At 40.5% G+C, this 15,230-nt stretch overlaps 1 long non-coding RNA gene across 4 annotated transcripts in view; it reads left to right on the forward strand.

Moving 5' to 3' along the window:
* Positions 1-6,944: 6,944 nt before the first annotated feature.
* The window catches only part of LOC115523776, a 35,684-nt gene continuing 27,398 nt past the window's right edge, over positions 6,945-15,230 (forward strand). Inside the window, exons 1-2 of one of the 4 annotated variants that reach the window (XR_003971842.1) lie at positions 6,945-8,477; positions 14,269-14,301. This is a non-coding gene — a long non-coding RNA (uncharacterized LOC115523776). The remainder of the gene's footprint in view (positions 8,478-14,268; positions 14,302-15,230) is intronic. The other 3 variants (XR_003971843.1, XR_003971844.1, XR_003971846.1) reach the window with 3 other exon arrangements.

A 15,230-nucleotide genomic window follows, 5' to 3' on the forward strand; every position in this document is an offset into this window, starting at 1 on the left:
AACAGGTTCTTTAATCCTAAAATCATAATTGATAAAATTTATTAATTTCTTCAGCAATCAGTTATTCACCAGTAGACCACCAGAGTTTAATAACACTGTAATTTAGGCTAAGGGCAAATAAAGTGTAAGTCCCCATCAGAAGAAGCTACACTCTTAATAAAGGGAATGATACACACAAAGCTAAATGCTAAGGTGACCAGTAAGTGCAAAAGCAGGCAGAGAAAGGATAAGTCATTATGGTAAATGTGACCAGGAGAAGTTATAACCTTAAGAAGTTCCTAAGCAAGTTTCTGTTTATAGCAAAGATCATAGAATATTTGATTTTACACATGAACTATTCATGTGGCTTCATGACTTTTTAGTCTTGTGGTTATATGACAATACATTCTGATCTGGTTGCTCTCATCATTAGTTTTTTTTTTTTTTTTTTTTTTTTTTTTTTTAATTTTTTTTTTCAACGTTTATTTATTTTTGGGACAGAGAGAGACAGAGCATGAACGGGGGAGGGGCAGAGAGAGAGGGAGACACAGAATGGGAAACGGGCTCCAGGCTCCGAGCCATCAGCCCAGAGCCTGACGCGGGGCTCGAACTCACGGACCACGAGATCGTGACCTGGCTGAAGTCGGACGCCCAACCGACTGCGCCACCCAGGCGCCCCTCATCATTAGTTGTTCTGAAATTGATTTATATGTAATTAAGGCTTAGGCATATACTGCTTGGTAAATCTCATAACAGCACCGGGCATTCTGCTGCTAGTTCTGCTGAGAACTACTTCTGAGATTTTAAGCAACCAGTTTACTCAAGAGGGACTCCAGCTGGAGCCCTTGCAGGTCTAAACTTCGGTGATTCTGGTCATCCAAACATCTTGAACCTCAGACTCCTCTTTGGTTCTCATTTCTTCTTTATTTTAGTCACCTAGTCCTGTTGTTACTTCTTTCAAGGAAGGAAATTGTTCTTGAATCTTCCTGTTCTGTCTATCCTATCATATCTACTGGTATCTCATGCATGGACCATTATAGTAGCTGTCTAAATGTTCTTCTTCATTCTCACCCATTCCTCATTCAACTGGGGAAATCTCTAATCTTTGAAATATCAGTTTCCTCACCTCACTTCCTCAAATAAAAACTTTGGAAATAAAAGATAGAGATCAAACACCTTTTGGAAGTTGAAGCTTTGTACAGTATAAACTTGCTTTGTCAATGATTCCTTATCAAATTACCAGCTTGCCTAATTCCCTTCCTTTCTCAAGCTCACAACATTCTTACTCTTCCTCTCTGTTAATCAAATCTTTCCAATTTTTTTGAGATCTAGATGAATTTCTACCTCTTGTCAGAAGCCTTCCCCACCTGTTCTAGCTTTCATTACCTTTTCCCTTTGTTTAGGTTCCCTCCTGGCATTTATGACCTTCACTATATGTTTTGACACTTGATTTTATACTGTTATGCATTGTTACTTGATCACCTCATGAGTGTGTGTCTTGACTTTAAAAATAGGACCATATTTGCATTTATTTTGCATTGTGCACAGAACTTGGCAGACACTGTGCCTATGGTAGATACTTAATCAGAACTTGTGGAACTGAATTGACATTTGTTTCCTCGTGCTTGGCCTAGGAAGCCTGGTTTTGCCTTTTCCTTTCCGTCCAAACAGCCAGTTCGTTCCATCCTCAGGTATCTGTCCTACCACTGTAGCCATCTCCCTAATGGAGAACTACTGTACTCCCAAATAGAGGTCCCCATTTGCCCTGTTCGCTTTGCAGCACTCAGCCGTGTTTCCACTTCTGCTCTATTCTGTGTCCTTCTTATAGTGGGCTGCTTAAGCAGTGGAGTAGTTTGGTGGTTGATGTAGACAGAGGCTCAGTTTTTGGAGGTATGTCCAGAAATTGGTCATGTGTGACCAAGAGTTAAGGACAGTGCCAGTTAGATAAACTGAACTGTAAAGCCAACAAAACCATAGGTTTGCTTTTGGAGCTAGACTAATGTTAATAGTCCGATGTCTTTTTCACACAAGGAAACTAAGGTCCAAGGAGGAGGCTGCAAATGTAGCTACTCATTAGTATTTGCTAATTGCAAATAATTCAGTGCAGTCTATCCTTGGATGGATTCATTCATTCTTTATGGTATTTAATGTCAGAAATTGGCCAGCTAGTGTTGGTTTCAGTTACCTATTCAAGAGTAATAAGAGCTTGTTGGTATGACCTCCAGACAGACTACATCAAGGAAGTATGACCCTGCCAACACCTGGAATTTGGCCCAGGGAAACTAATTTAGGACTTCTGACCTACAGAACTGTAAGATAAAAATTTTTGTTGCTTTAAGCCCTAGGTTTGTTGTAATTCTTCGTAGCAGTTTTAGAAAACCAGCGTACTAAGAGTAGCTATTTGCTGATATTTAAGAAATGTTTCTCGGGGCGCCTGGGTGGCGCAGTCGGTTAAGCGTCCGACTTCAGCCAGGTCACGATCTCGCGCTCCGTGAGTTCGAGCCCCGCGTCGGGCTCTGGGCTGATGGCTCGGAGCCTGGAGCCTGTTTCCGATTCTGTGTCTCCCTCTCTCTCTGCCCCTCCCCCGTTCATGCTCTGTCTCTCTCTGTCCCAAAAATAAATAAACGTTGAAAAAAAAAAAAAATTTAAAAAAAAAAAAAAAAAAAAGAAATGTTTCTCAAACCTTAAGATGCTCCACCTGGGTGGAGCCTACAATCCCCAATTCTAAAAATGACTCCTGAGTGATGCTGAAACTGCTAGTCCAAGGGCTATACTGAGCAGCAAGGCTTTGAGGCACATTAGATGATTTTGTCTTTTATTACTTCCAGTATGAGGAAGTAGACCCAGTGGTTAAGAGTACCGGAGGCTCTGGAGTTAACATACTGGGGGAAAAATTCTGTCACTTAATAGTTACGCAACTTTTGGCAAACTACTTAATTTGCTTAAATTATTTAGGCAATTATTTAAGTTCAGTTTTCTCACCAATAAAACGATACTAATAACACCTACCCCACATTACTGTTTGGTAGGTGAAAGGGTTATACATGAGTTCATTTCCCAGTCCTTGGAAATGCAAATTATTTACCTGATGTTGGCCAAAGGGTAATGCCTATAATCCTGGTCCCAGGGACTTTTGGTTTGCCAGGTGTGAACATTTTGTATTCATTCATTCATTCATTCATTCATTCATTTTTCACTTTTAAACTCTTATTTGTTGACAACTAAGTACTAGACTTTATTCTAGGCATTGGGGATATGGTGATAAATAAGACAGATTCTGCCTTCAAGGAGTTTGTAGATGATACACAGATATACAAGTGTGATAATTTTGGCTAATTCTTTTTTTTTAATAAAATGATCTTTGAGATATACTATTAAGTGAATATTATTATTGAAAAGTGAACATGTATATGGCACAATATGTGTAGTGTGATCCTTTTTATATGAAGTTAACTATACATATATATGATGAATTACTAGTGAAATGAAATTTTAAGATGTTGAAAATGCAAATCTGAATAGTTTGTTATTAGATTTAATAGATGTAAAGTTACTTTGTCAAATTTCCATAACAATTTCTAGACACTGAATTTCTAGATTTATCTCATTCATTACTCATAATAAACAGTTCAGAGTTTGGTGTCAGCCCATGGGCCATTCTTTGAGTGATATTACTCTTTTCATTTTTTAAAATACTATAACATTTCTTGTATAATTGCAATTGTTTTGAAAAAAAAATCCTAATTTGGTCTGATAACAGACACAGTAGAGAAGCGGTTCTGAGGATGGGGTAATTTTATGGACAAGCAAACAAAGAAGGTGGCAAAAAGGAGGTGATATGTGATCTGGATTTTAAAGGCTACATGGGCATTCGTCAGAAGGATAAGTGTGGAAGAGTATTTCATTTTCTTTAATTTTTTTTTTTTTTAATTTTTTTTTTCAATGTTTTATTTTATTTTTGGGACAGAGAGAGACAGAGCATGAACGGGGGAGGGGCAGAGAGAGAGGGAGACACAGAATCGGAAACAGGCTCCAGGCTCTGAGCCATCAGCCCAGAGCCTGACGCGGGGCTCGAACTCACGGACCGCGAGATCGTGACCTGGCTGAAGTCGGACGCTTAACCGACTGCGCCACCCAGGCGCCCCTTTAATTTTTTTTTAATGTTTATTCTTGAGAGAGACAGAGCACAAGCAGGGGAGGGGCAGAGAGAGAGGGAGACACAGAATCTGAAGCAGGCTCCAGGCTCTGAGCTGTCAGCACAGAGCCTGACGCAGGGCTCAAACTCACTAACTGCAAGATCATGACCTGAGCCAAAGTTGGATGCTTAACCACCCAGGCACCCTGGAAGAGTATTTTTAAAAAAATTTTTTTTTCAACGTTTATTTATTTTTTGGGGGGACAGAGAGAGACAAAGCATGAACAGGGGAGGGGCAGAGAGAGAGGGAGACACAGAATCGGAAACAGGCTCCAGGCTCTGAGCCATCAGCCCAGAGCCTGATGCGGGGCTCGAACTCACGGACCGCGAGATCGTGACCTGGCTGAAGTCGGACGCTTAACCGACTGCGCCACCCAGGCGCCCCTGGAAGAGTATTTTAAACAGAGGGAAAATGGGAGCCATGGCAGGGAGGTGTGAAATTGCTCGTTGTGTTGAGAAAGATAGTGGACATCTGTTGTTTTAGCCTGCTCAGCATCTAGTCTCCCTTCTTCCATTTCCCTTAGGGACCCACAACTTCTCCATTCTCAGGGTAGGTGGTTTGGGTAGGGCTGACCTCTTCCCTAGCTCACAAATCAATCAGCATTTCTCACCCCACTCCCCTTCCAGTGATTGGTTCAGGACATCAATTATGTCAAGAACATTTGCTGTAACCCTGGCCAGTGGAGGGGAAAGAAGTGCTTGTTCCTTCTGGGGCTGTTGAGAAGGGAGATGTAAGCCCAGACTGACAGAGTACCAGTTTAACACTGGACAAATGAACCAGTTTGAGAATGGAGCCTGCAGAGAAAAAGAGCAGAGACCAGAGATAGAAACTCAATCCAAAGACTTTATGCCCTCACATGTAGCCATACCCTATCTTCTACCCCTGAGATTTTCAGTTACATGAACAAATAACTTCTTTTTTATTCATTTAATCTTAACTGAAAGACCTACACAAGGAATATTTTGGTGTGCTAGAATATTGTGTTTGTGTGTGTGTGTGTGTGTGTGTGTGTGTGTATACACTAGGGACTAAGAGGCTGCAAGGGTGGGCAGGGGCTAGAAGAGTTTAGGAACAGGCCCTCATTTACGGAGACTCCCAGGAGCCCTGGAGGTCTAAAGCAATGTTAAAAAGGAGTCACTAGTGCTAAGCCTACATCACCAAACCAAAACTAACATCTAACTTCATTGCAGTTTCAGTCTCCTCCAGGAATGTAATCTTAACTCATTGATCTGGAATTTCTTGGTTGGCAGTAGTGAGGTAATTTAGCTAATAGGCCCTCTTTTATCTCCCAAAGGAAGGTGACCTTGACTGAAATAATCCTTTCTTTTTTTTTTTTTTTCTTCATTTGTGACTTCCTTATCCCATCCCTTCTCTGCCTTTAAAACCTTTCCTTTTCTGTAGCTCTTTGGAGTACCTTTCTATTTGCTAGATGGAATACTGCCCAATTTATACATCATTCAATAAAGCCATTTAGATCTTTAAAACACAGTTGAATTTTTTTTTACTCTGTTGAATTTTTATTTAACAGCGGTGATTACCTCAAGAAAATGAAGAGCTATAACTCAGAAACTAATATTAAGAACATTTACTTCCTCAGGTTTTTCTAGCAGTTTCATATTTATTATTCTCTTTCTTTCCCTCTGGTTGGGGCTAGGCAATTAAACATAGAAAGGACCTAGCAAGTCCCTGAAAATGACATTTTAAAGTGTTTTCCTTTGAAGAAGTGAGAGTTGTTATTTTATTTTGAACAATGAAGTAGCAGACTCTATTTACTTGTGTTTTCTAATAAGCAGTCAGTATAAGCAGACTTTCACTGTAGAAACTTTTAGGAATATTAAGAATCTTCTTTTCTGAAGCACCCTACTCACTGAATTCATTTTCTCAGCAGGAACAAGAAGTAACACTTCAGCCATTTTGGACATTATAACAAAAATAAATGAGCTTCACATCAACTTCCCTACATATATTTGTCCTGTCTCTTTAGTCTATAACAATTCCCTAGGCTTTTTTCTTTTATATTTTTCATGATTCCAAGTTAGTGGTTTTACAGCATGTCCCTTAATTTGGATTTGTCTGACTGTGATTAGATTGTGATTAGATTCAGGGTGAACATCTTCCCACAAACACTCCATAGATGATGTTGTATCTCCAAGTTTAAGAGCAAGGGTCTTATGATGTCCAGTTATTGTCCAATTTTTACTTAATTTTGATGGTTTAGTTAAGGTGGCGTCCACCAGATTTATCCATTATACCTTTACACCTTTTAATAACCTGTGGGATGATTCTTTGGCAATAAATAACACTCTCAATATCTTTTGTACATTGTTTCAAAGAAGAAAAATGGCCCAGTTGAAACCTTACAGAGTTGGAAAGGATTATTTCAACAAATTTCTAGTTACTACCCACTAAACTATGTCATCCTAGGTGCTACGACCACACAGTAGTGAGACTGACCAGAGTAAAACAGAGCAAAATACCACAGGAGAATTTGGGAGAATGACAGAGACCACATTAAAAGTGAGGAAGAGGAAGTTCAGAGATAGGCAATGACTTGACCGAGATTTTACTATCAAATGTCAGAAGTGAGATTAGAACTTTGGTTTTTCTGATATCCAATCCAGCGTTCTTTTCGTGACAGCATAAGAAGATTGTATTGTAAAGCTGGTTTTCCAGGACAGGTGTAACATTTGTTCTTACAGTGAAAACAGTTCATGACACCTTACTATGTAACTAAAAGAAAAAGCCTTCTCCAGGCCCACCACAATGTGTTTTAGAGAAAATGTTATTTAGATTGATTTAAATTATGTACATTGTGACATTTAACTCCATTGGACACCTAGTTTTAGCTCCGAGAAATGCTTCCTCATACTGACAGTGACAAACACACTTGCAGATCTGATGTTGCTCATCTGCCACACCTTAAATCTACTACGGAACAAGATTTTTCTATTCACAAGTCAGGAAACAATTCAAAGGTATTTAAATCTTACATCCTGAGAGCGCTTACAGTTGACACATAATTGCTTTATGAGTGTTTGCATACATCTCACTGGAATCTCAAAAACGACCCACTTACTCCTTAAGGTGGGAAGTGCGGATCGGTACATATAGTCTGAAATGCTTTGCCTTTACATTTAAGAATCTCTAGTGTATACTTTTCAGAATAGAAACATAAGAGAAATAGTCTTATACATACATTCGTTCAAGTATGTATTCTACATTCATGCAGGACTATCGGCCTCAAATTTAAAAGCTGGTTCTGGAGATGAACTGTTTTAGGCATTGGTTTGGTGAGTCATGAGATTCTTTTGGGCTCAGTTTTGGATCTATAGACCCTGAAGGCCACAATATCATTTGACCTTTGTTCGTGCTTCTCAATACCGAACCTTGTAACATTCTGCGTGCTTTGGGATAAATGAATTTAATTAAACAGTTAAATATTACATTTACAATTTTTTACATATGACTCTGGAGAGAACTCCCTCCGCCAACTGCTAAAGAGCCCGCCTTCCCGATTCTGGAGGACAGGCAGGTTTCCCAAAGGGCTCTACCGTGGGGGTTAGTGACTGAAGTGGACTGGTCAATCGGAAAGTCCTTTTCCCCTTGCTACGAGCTCGAGCTCGGAGAAAGCTCAGCACCCACAGGGCGTCAGACAAACAACCCACCACCCCAGGCTCTCAGGCCCCGCTGAGCCTCACGGTCCGCCCAGGGACAATCGCGCCCAGCTCTGCCGCTGAACCCATGCAAGGCCTGGCTGGGCTGACGTAGGCTCCAGGCGAGAAATTATTTCACAACTGTCAAGAGGAAAGCGCGCGCCCACTCCGTCATTTCTAGGAAGGCCGGGGCCTGCCAGGCTCCGGGGGCGGACGGGAAGGACCGCACACTCCCCAAAACAACTGCAAACCCAGGGACAACCCGCGCACGCGCAACGCTCTCTTGTGCCTGAGGTTGAGCGGCTCCCTCCGCCAGCTGCCGGATCTAACTTGTGGGCCTTCGGCGCGCCGACTTCCGCGCCTGAGCGGCCGTGACGTAGCCGGTCTCCTCCTCTCGTCCTCCCGCGGCGCCGGTCTCTTGTGACGTCAGCAGCAGAATCCTCTCAGTCGTTATAGTGCTAAGTGAGGGGCGGGCCGGATGGGCTGGTTGCCTGCTCCTCCCCCAACCTGAACTTGTTTTGTAAAGGAAACCTCTTGTAATTTCCTAAGACTTTAGATTGAGTCTTTAAACTGTTCCCGTTTCCTAATAAGGGAGAAAACGGCCCTCACCCTAGTTCCAGCTCCTTCCAAGCTGAGAGTTCTGTTAGAAGTAAGCTGCAAAATGTGTTGTTATTTGGATTTATTTGGAGGCTTTTTGCTTGTTGTTTTTATGTGTTCTCTTGGTGTGTAAATTGGCAGAAAGTGACATCCATAAAATCGTAACTTTGTATATTGGAAGCTGGGATAAGCAGTACCTAGTCTGGGTTAATGAAATTAATGTATTTTAATTTAAATTTAGTTTCCATTTGAATTATCCAGGAGTGTCATCAAGAAAGCGTGGGTATAAAAAACGGTTAAAGAGCTTCCAGGAGTATCTAATCGTTTTGTAATCTGTTTAAAGCCAAAATGAAAATCAGGGTGTAATACAAGTAAAAAGAATTTAAACTTGCAAGGGGTGAAGGTTTTGTTTAGGGATAGTGAAATAGACACAGAGATTTGTGTGACTTGCTCAATAGGGATGGAATTCAGGCCACTGCTTTCACAACGCCAATACTCTTCCCAGTTTGACTAAAGCTGCCTTTAGAACCCGCTGCTGGACCTGGGCATCTATTGCCACTTTTCTTGGCTTCCTCCCTCACTGGTCTTTTCCCCTTTTCCATGATTCTGGTTCTTGCCCTCTCCTCCCTTTTGCTTTCTCTGTTTAACTTATTCTGTTTTCTTGATAGTTGAATCAGCCTTTCCTTTCCTTTGACTACCTCTTTTTTAAAAATACCTGTAAAAGTGGGGGCACCTGGGTGGCTCGGTTGGTTGAGCCCTCCCTCCGACTTTGGCTCAGGTCGTGATCTCCCAGTTAGTGAGTTTGAGCCCACCTGGCCTCTGTGCTGACAGCTCAGAGCCTGCTTTGGATTCTGTGTCTCGCTCTCTCTTTGCCACTCCTCTGCTTGCACTCTCTCTCTTTCAAAAAATTTTTTAAATACCTGTAAAAGGAAGTAGAAGGATTTTTAAAGTTTATTTTTTTGTGTTAAGGGAGGTTTTTGGGGGTGCAGGTAAGTTTGTATATGGATAGATATAAAACTTCCTCTGGTAAAAGCTGCCTCATAGCTTTTTTTCATTCATAGCAGTACAGTGAAAGTAGGAGAGCGTGTGTGTGTGTGTGTGTGTGTGTGTGTGCGCCTGCAGTGAAGAAAAGAGAAGGAGAGGTAGGAGAGAGGGGAGGGAGTACTGTGGTGCACTGTTTGGAATCAGAAACAGGAGAAAAAAATATATAAACAGAGGGGTGCTCTACTCAATTCAAAATGACACAACTGTAGGTTCTATGAAAGAAATACATCGTTTCCAATCAGTCCCTGCAAGTGCTTCAGTAATGCATTTCCTTAGATGATTTGTGTCTTTCACAGACTAAACCTGTAGCTTTAGCAGCTTTAGCTGCCCCAGAAAAAGTAATCCTAGGAGTTCTGTTGATCTATTTCATAAATAATGAAATAATATATCAGTGTTTCCAGACTACATGGCCACCCTATAGGCTTCTCAGTATGGTGGCACCTGTTTCCAGTTCTGCCAGTGGATGTTGTTATCCTTCTTCTACACGTGGGGAACCTAAAGCACAGAGTCTCTTGCCTACCTTACAGACCTACAATGAGACAGAACTGCTGTTTTTTTCCATTTTCTAGTTTCTGGGTGAACATATCTAGTAATATTATCTAACTTTGAACGAATAATAGAATTCACTAAAATATACCAACTGAGTGAAGTATGTTGTCTTATTAGCAATTTACTTCTTTGGTGTTTGTCTTACTCTGCTTGGTCAACAGTAACTTGCAGAAGTTGATTGGAAACATATTTTGTATATTGATTTGACGGTAGTCCTGAAGTTTGATTTATGTGTTATTTCCCTATATTGAAAGAAAATACACTGTTCTGTATTCCATAATTTAAAAATAATTGGAGAGGCACCTGGGTGGCTCAGTTGGTTAAACATCTGACTCTTGATTTTGGCTTAGATTGTTGAGTTCGAGCCCTGAGTCAGGCTCCACATGGAGCCTGCTTGCGATCCTTTCCCCCTCTCTCTGCCCCTCCCCTGCTTGCAAGCTCTCTCTCAAAATGAATAAGTAATCTTAAAAAAAATTGGAAACTCGAGTGCATTAACCTAAGTGAAACAGACAAATACTATTCCATATTCACCAGGATGTACATTACATCCCAGAACTTATTCCTCTTATAATTGGAAGTTTGTATCCTCTGACCAGTTATCTCCCCATTCCCTGCCTCCTTCCACCAGCCTTTGGTAACCACTACTGTTTCTCTGAGTTTGGCTTTTTAGATCCCACATATAAGTGAGATCATACACTGGCTTATTTCACTTAGCATAATGCCCTCAGAGTTCATCCAAGTTGTCTCAAATGGCAGAATTTCCTTTTTTCTCATGACTGAATAATATTACATTATATGTATACACCATATTTTTGTTATATACATCCATTGATGGATGCCTACATGGTTTCCATATCTTGGCTATTGCAAGTAACACTGCAGTAAACATGGGAGTGCAGATATCTCTATGAAATCCTGATTTTAATTCCTTTGGATTCAGAAGTGGGATTGCTGGATCATTTGGTAGTACTGTTTTTAATTTTTTGAGGAACTTCTCTATACTATTTTTCATAGTGGCTGTACCAATTTACATTCCTACCAACAATGCACAAGGATTCCTTTTCCTTCACAACTTCACCAACACTTGTCTGTCGTCTTTTTGATAATAGCCATTCCAACATGTATGAGGTGATATCTCATGGTTTTGATTTGTATTTCCCTGATGATTAGTGATGGGAGCACCTTTTCATATGCTAGTTGCCCATTTGTATGTCATCTTTGGAAGACTTCAATTTCTCTGCCTATTTTTTAATCAGGTTTTTGTTTTTTATGCTATTGAGTTGAGTTCTTTATATATTTTGAAAATTATTCCCTTATTAGATACATAATTTGCAAATATTTTCTCCCATTCTGTAGGTTGCCTTTTAATTTTGTTAGTAGTTTCTTTTGCTGTGTGGTTTTTTTAGTTTGATGTGGTCCTGTTTATTGATTTTTGCTTTTAAAAAAAATTTTTTTTAATGTTTATTTATTATTGAGAGACAGACACACAGCATGAGCAGGGGAGGGGTAGAGACAGGGGGAGACACAGAATCTGAAGTAGGCTCCAGGCTCCGAGCTGTCAGCGCAGAGCCCAACGCGGGGCTCGAACTCACAAAGTATGAGATCATGACCTGAGCCAAAGTCGGACACTTAACAGACTGAGCCACCCAGGTGCTCCTATTGATTTTTGCTTTTGGTGCTTGTGCTTTTGGTGTCATATCCAGAAAATTGCTGCAAGACCAATGTCAAGGAGTTTTTTGCTGTTCCCTTTATGGTTACAGGTCTTAGGTTTAAGTCTTTAATCCATTTGAATTCATTTTTATGAGTGGTGTAAGATAAGGGTCCAATTTCATTTTTCTGCATGCAGTTATCTAGTTTTCCCAGTAACAGAGCAGATATTAAATGTTCTCAACATAATGACAACAAAAACAAAGTGGTAATTATGTGAGGGGAGGGATGTGTTGACTACCTTTGTTGTGGTCAATGTTTCATAATGTATGTGTTTATCAAATCATCACATTGTGTGCCTTGAACTTACATAATATTATATGTCAGTTATATCTCAGTAAAACTGGGGTGAAAAAATAAAGAGAATTAAAAAAAATTGTTGATTTCAATGAAGAATGAAAACAGAAAAAATATGATCTGTGATATTTAATCCAAACATTTATATTAGGATAAATTATTCCCATAATGTCTGTGTAATGTTATATGTGTATCCTGAAGTTTGCAATTCACAGAAGCACTGTTATTTTGTTATTCTTCCCCCCGCAAAAAAATTCTACCTTCGAGAGTAGTGATTTTTATCTTTTATATATTTTTATATCTTTTATATCTTACACTTATCATAAAATTAGAAACCTGGATCCCAGGATGGTAGAAACACAAAACTTGCTTATTCCAAAAAACTTTTTATATATTTATAGGACTTTATTATTATCCTTACTATATACACTATTTTAAAGACAAAATATAAAGCAGGAGCATTGTTGGTTTTTTTTTTGTGGCTTCGTGGCTTTTTGTGTTGGGGTTTTGTGGCTTTAAAATACAAATAAAAATAATGTCTGTATTAGTGTTTAAAATGTCAGCAATAGTGTTGACATTTTTACTGCTAGAACTATAAAATAGAGACATGAATTAATATAATCACCTGAGAAGTTAGGCTAATCAATTCTTTTATTGGAAAACTTGAGGATGTCTTTTACTAACGTCATTCATGAGATACAATTTGAAATGGGGGCTCAAAGAGCAAGGTTTAGGGGCACCTGGGTGGCTCAGTCATTTAAGCATCCGACTTGATCTTGGCTCAGGTCATGATCTCACAGTTGTGACATCGAGCCCCACAGTGGGTGCTGTCCTCCTGGAGCTGGTTGGGGTTCTCTCTCTCTCCCTCTCGTTCTGCCCCTCCTCCATGTGCACATGCCCTCTCTCCCCCTCTTTCTCAAAATAAATAAATAAACTTTAGGAAAAAAAGAGCAAGGTTTACTGACTTTATTCTTCTATCTTAGAACTAAGATAGAGGCTCACACAACTAACAAGTAGTTTGAACAGAAAGCATGAACTAAAGGGACTAGGCTTTACATGTTCTGAATCTCTCAAGTGGGCCAACATGTATGTACAAAAATTTCTTTAGATTATTTGGAAAAACTTTATTCCAAAGTATTGTGAACTTCCATTCTGCAGATGATTGGAATATATTTGGATAATGAATCTGTCCATTCATACCCATATGTCTTTGACCCTCATATTCCATTGCAGTTACTTTTTCTGCATAACAAACTGACCTAAATTTGGCATCTTAGAAACAACCATTTTATTATGTTCATAGATTTTGTGGCTCAGAAATTCCATCCAAGCACAGCATGGTTGATTCTTCTCTGAGGAGTCCCTTGGGCTGGTCTGGCTCAAAGACTAGGAGCAACTACTCTTGGCTACTTTGTGTGGGTTGGCTTCCTTACAGCTAGTGTCGTCTGGGTAATTAGACTTTATGTGGCAGTTCAGGGCTCCAGCCTCAAGTGTTCTAGTGCATAAGGCCAGTGCTGCATTGCCTTTTATGACTCAGCTTCACTATTGTGTCTGCTGTAAACTATTGGTCGAAGGAGTCATAAGTCTACCCAAATTCAGAAAGTGCGTGTGCTCGTTTTGTGTGATTCATCTTATCGTGCCTCACAGATATTGGGTTGTTTTTTTTGTTTTGTTTTGTTTTTTTTACAAATTGAAGTTTTGTGGCAACCCTGCCTTGAACAAGTCTATCAGTGCCATTTTTTCCAACAACAGTCGCTTATTTCATGTCTCTGTGTCACGTTTTGGCAATTCAGTATTTCCAACTTTTTCCTTATTTGTCATGGTGATCTGAGATCAGCAATTAGTAATTGCTGAAAGCTCAGGTGATGGTAAGCATTTTTTAGCAATAAAATATTTTTTAAGTTTTTATTTTATTTATTTTGAGAGAGAGAGAGAGAGAGAGAGAGAGAGAGAGAGAGAGAGACTCCCAAGCAGGCCGGGTGCTGTCAGTGCAGAACCTGACGTGGGGCTGGAACTCACGAACTGTGAGATCATGACCTGAGCTGAAATCAAGAGTTGGAAACTTAACCAATTGAGCCCCTAGCAATAAAGTACTGTGTTTTTTAATTAAGGTATGTACATTATTTTTTTTTAAGAGATAATGTTATTACACACTTAAGGGACTATAGTGTAAACATAACTTACATGCACTGAGAAACCAAAAAATTCATTTGACTCACTTTGTTGCAATATTTGCTTTATTACAGTGGTCTGCAAACAAAACCCACAATATCTCTGAGGTAAGTCTATATGTGCATTTTTGTAGGTTAGCACTTGGAATTAAGCAGATGCCTTGTACCCCCAAAAGTCTGCTCCTGTGACCCGGCCTCTCCAGAGACATGCCCTGTTTCTGGTCCCTAGCTACCCTAACCCGCGCTGCCCACAAATGTGCAGACTGCACTCTCTCAGCTGGCCTTCGGTTGTTAGCATCCTCCAGGCCTATTGGGCTCAGGCTGGTCTCCGAAACCTGCATAGCCTCCAGGATGGAAAGTGCCCACTCCTCAAAAATCTTTCTGCGGTAGTAGCTTTAAACCAGTGACGAGCAGTCTGCATTTGGATTGACTGCCTGATGTGGTCCTGGTCTTAGTCAGCCATCAACGCTCCCAGGTGTCTATTCTTGGACGGTACCCAACAGTTCTGGCTGTTCCATGCTGGCAGGTTCGTGCACTTTCCTCCACCTCTGCCTTCAGGAGAAATATGCACATTTGTGTAAAATAAGGCTTGGAATTAGACAGATGCCAGGTACTAGAAAAAAGACTGCTTCTGTGATCTGGCCTCACCCTGTTCCAGGTTCCTGGCCACCCTGACTTGTGTGACATGCACATGGGCAGTGCGTCCCCTGTCATCCATCCTTGGGTAGCCAGAACCCTCTAGGCCTGTGGAGCTAGGGCCTACACTTAACCAACTGCACATCTTCAGGAATGGAGGGAGACCTCCCCCTGAAAACCATTCTGAGACAACCACTGAAATGGGTGACTGGGGACCCCATGTGGACCTACTGTCTGCTGGAGTCCCAGGCTTCGGGCGGCAATCAAGGCTTCCAGGTGTCTCTTCTTGGAGACCACACATTCCATCCCTGGCAAGACAACCCAGATTACTCAGGCTCTGCCATCAGTGGGAATAGGCACATTTGTGTAGATTATGGCTTGGATTAGGTAGATGCTTTATA

This window comes from Lynx canadensis, chromosome C2, assembly GCF_007474595.2.
Source record: "Lynx canadensis isolate LIC74 chromosome C2, mLynCan4.pri.v2, whole genome shotgun sequence".
Classification (NCBI taxonomy): domain Eukaryota; kingdom Metazoa; phylum Chordata; class Mammalia; order Carnivora; family Felidae; genus Lynx; species Lynx canadensis.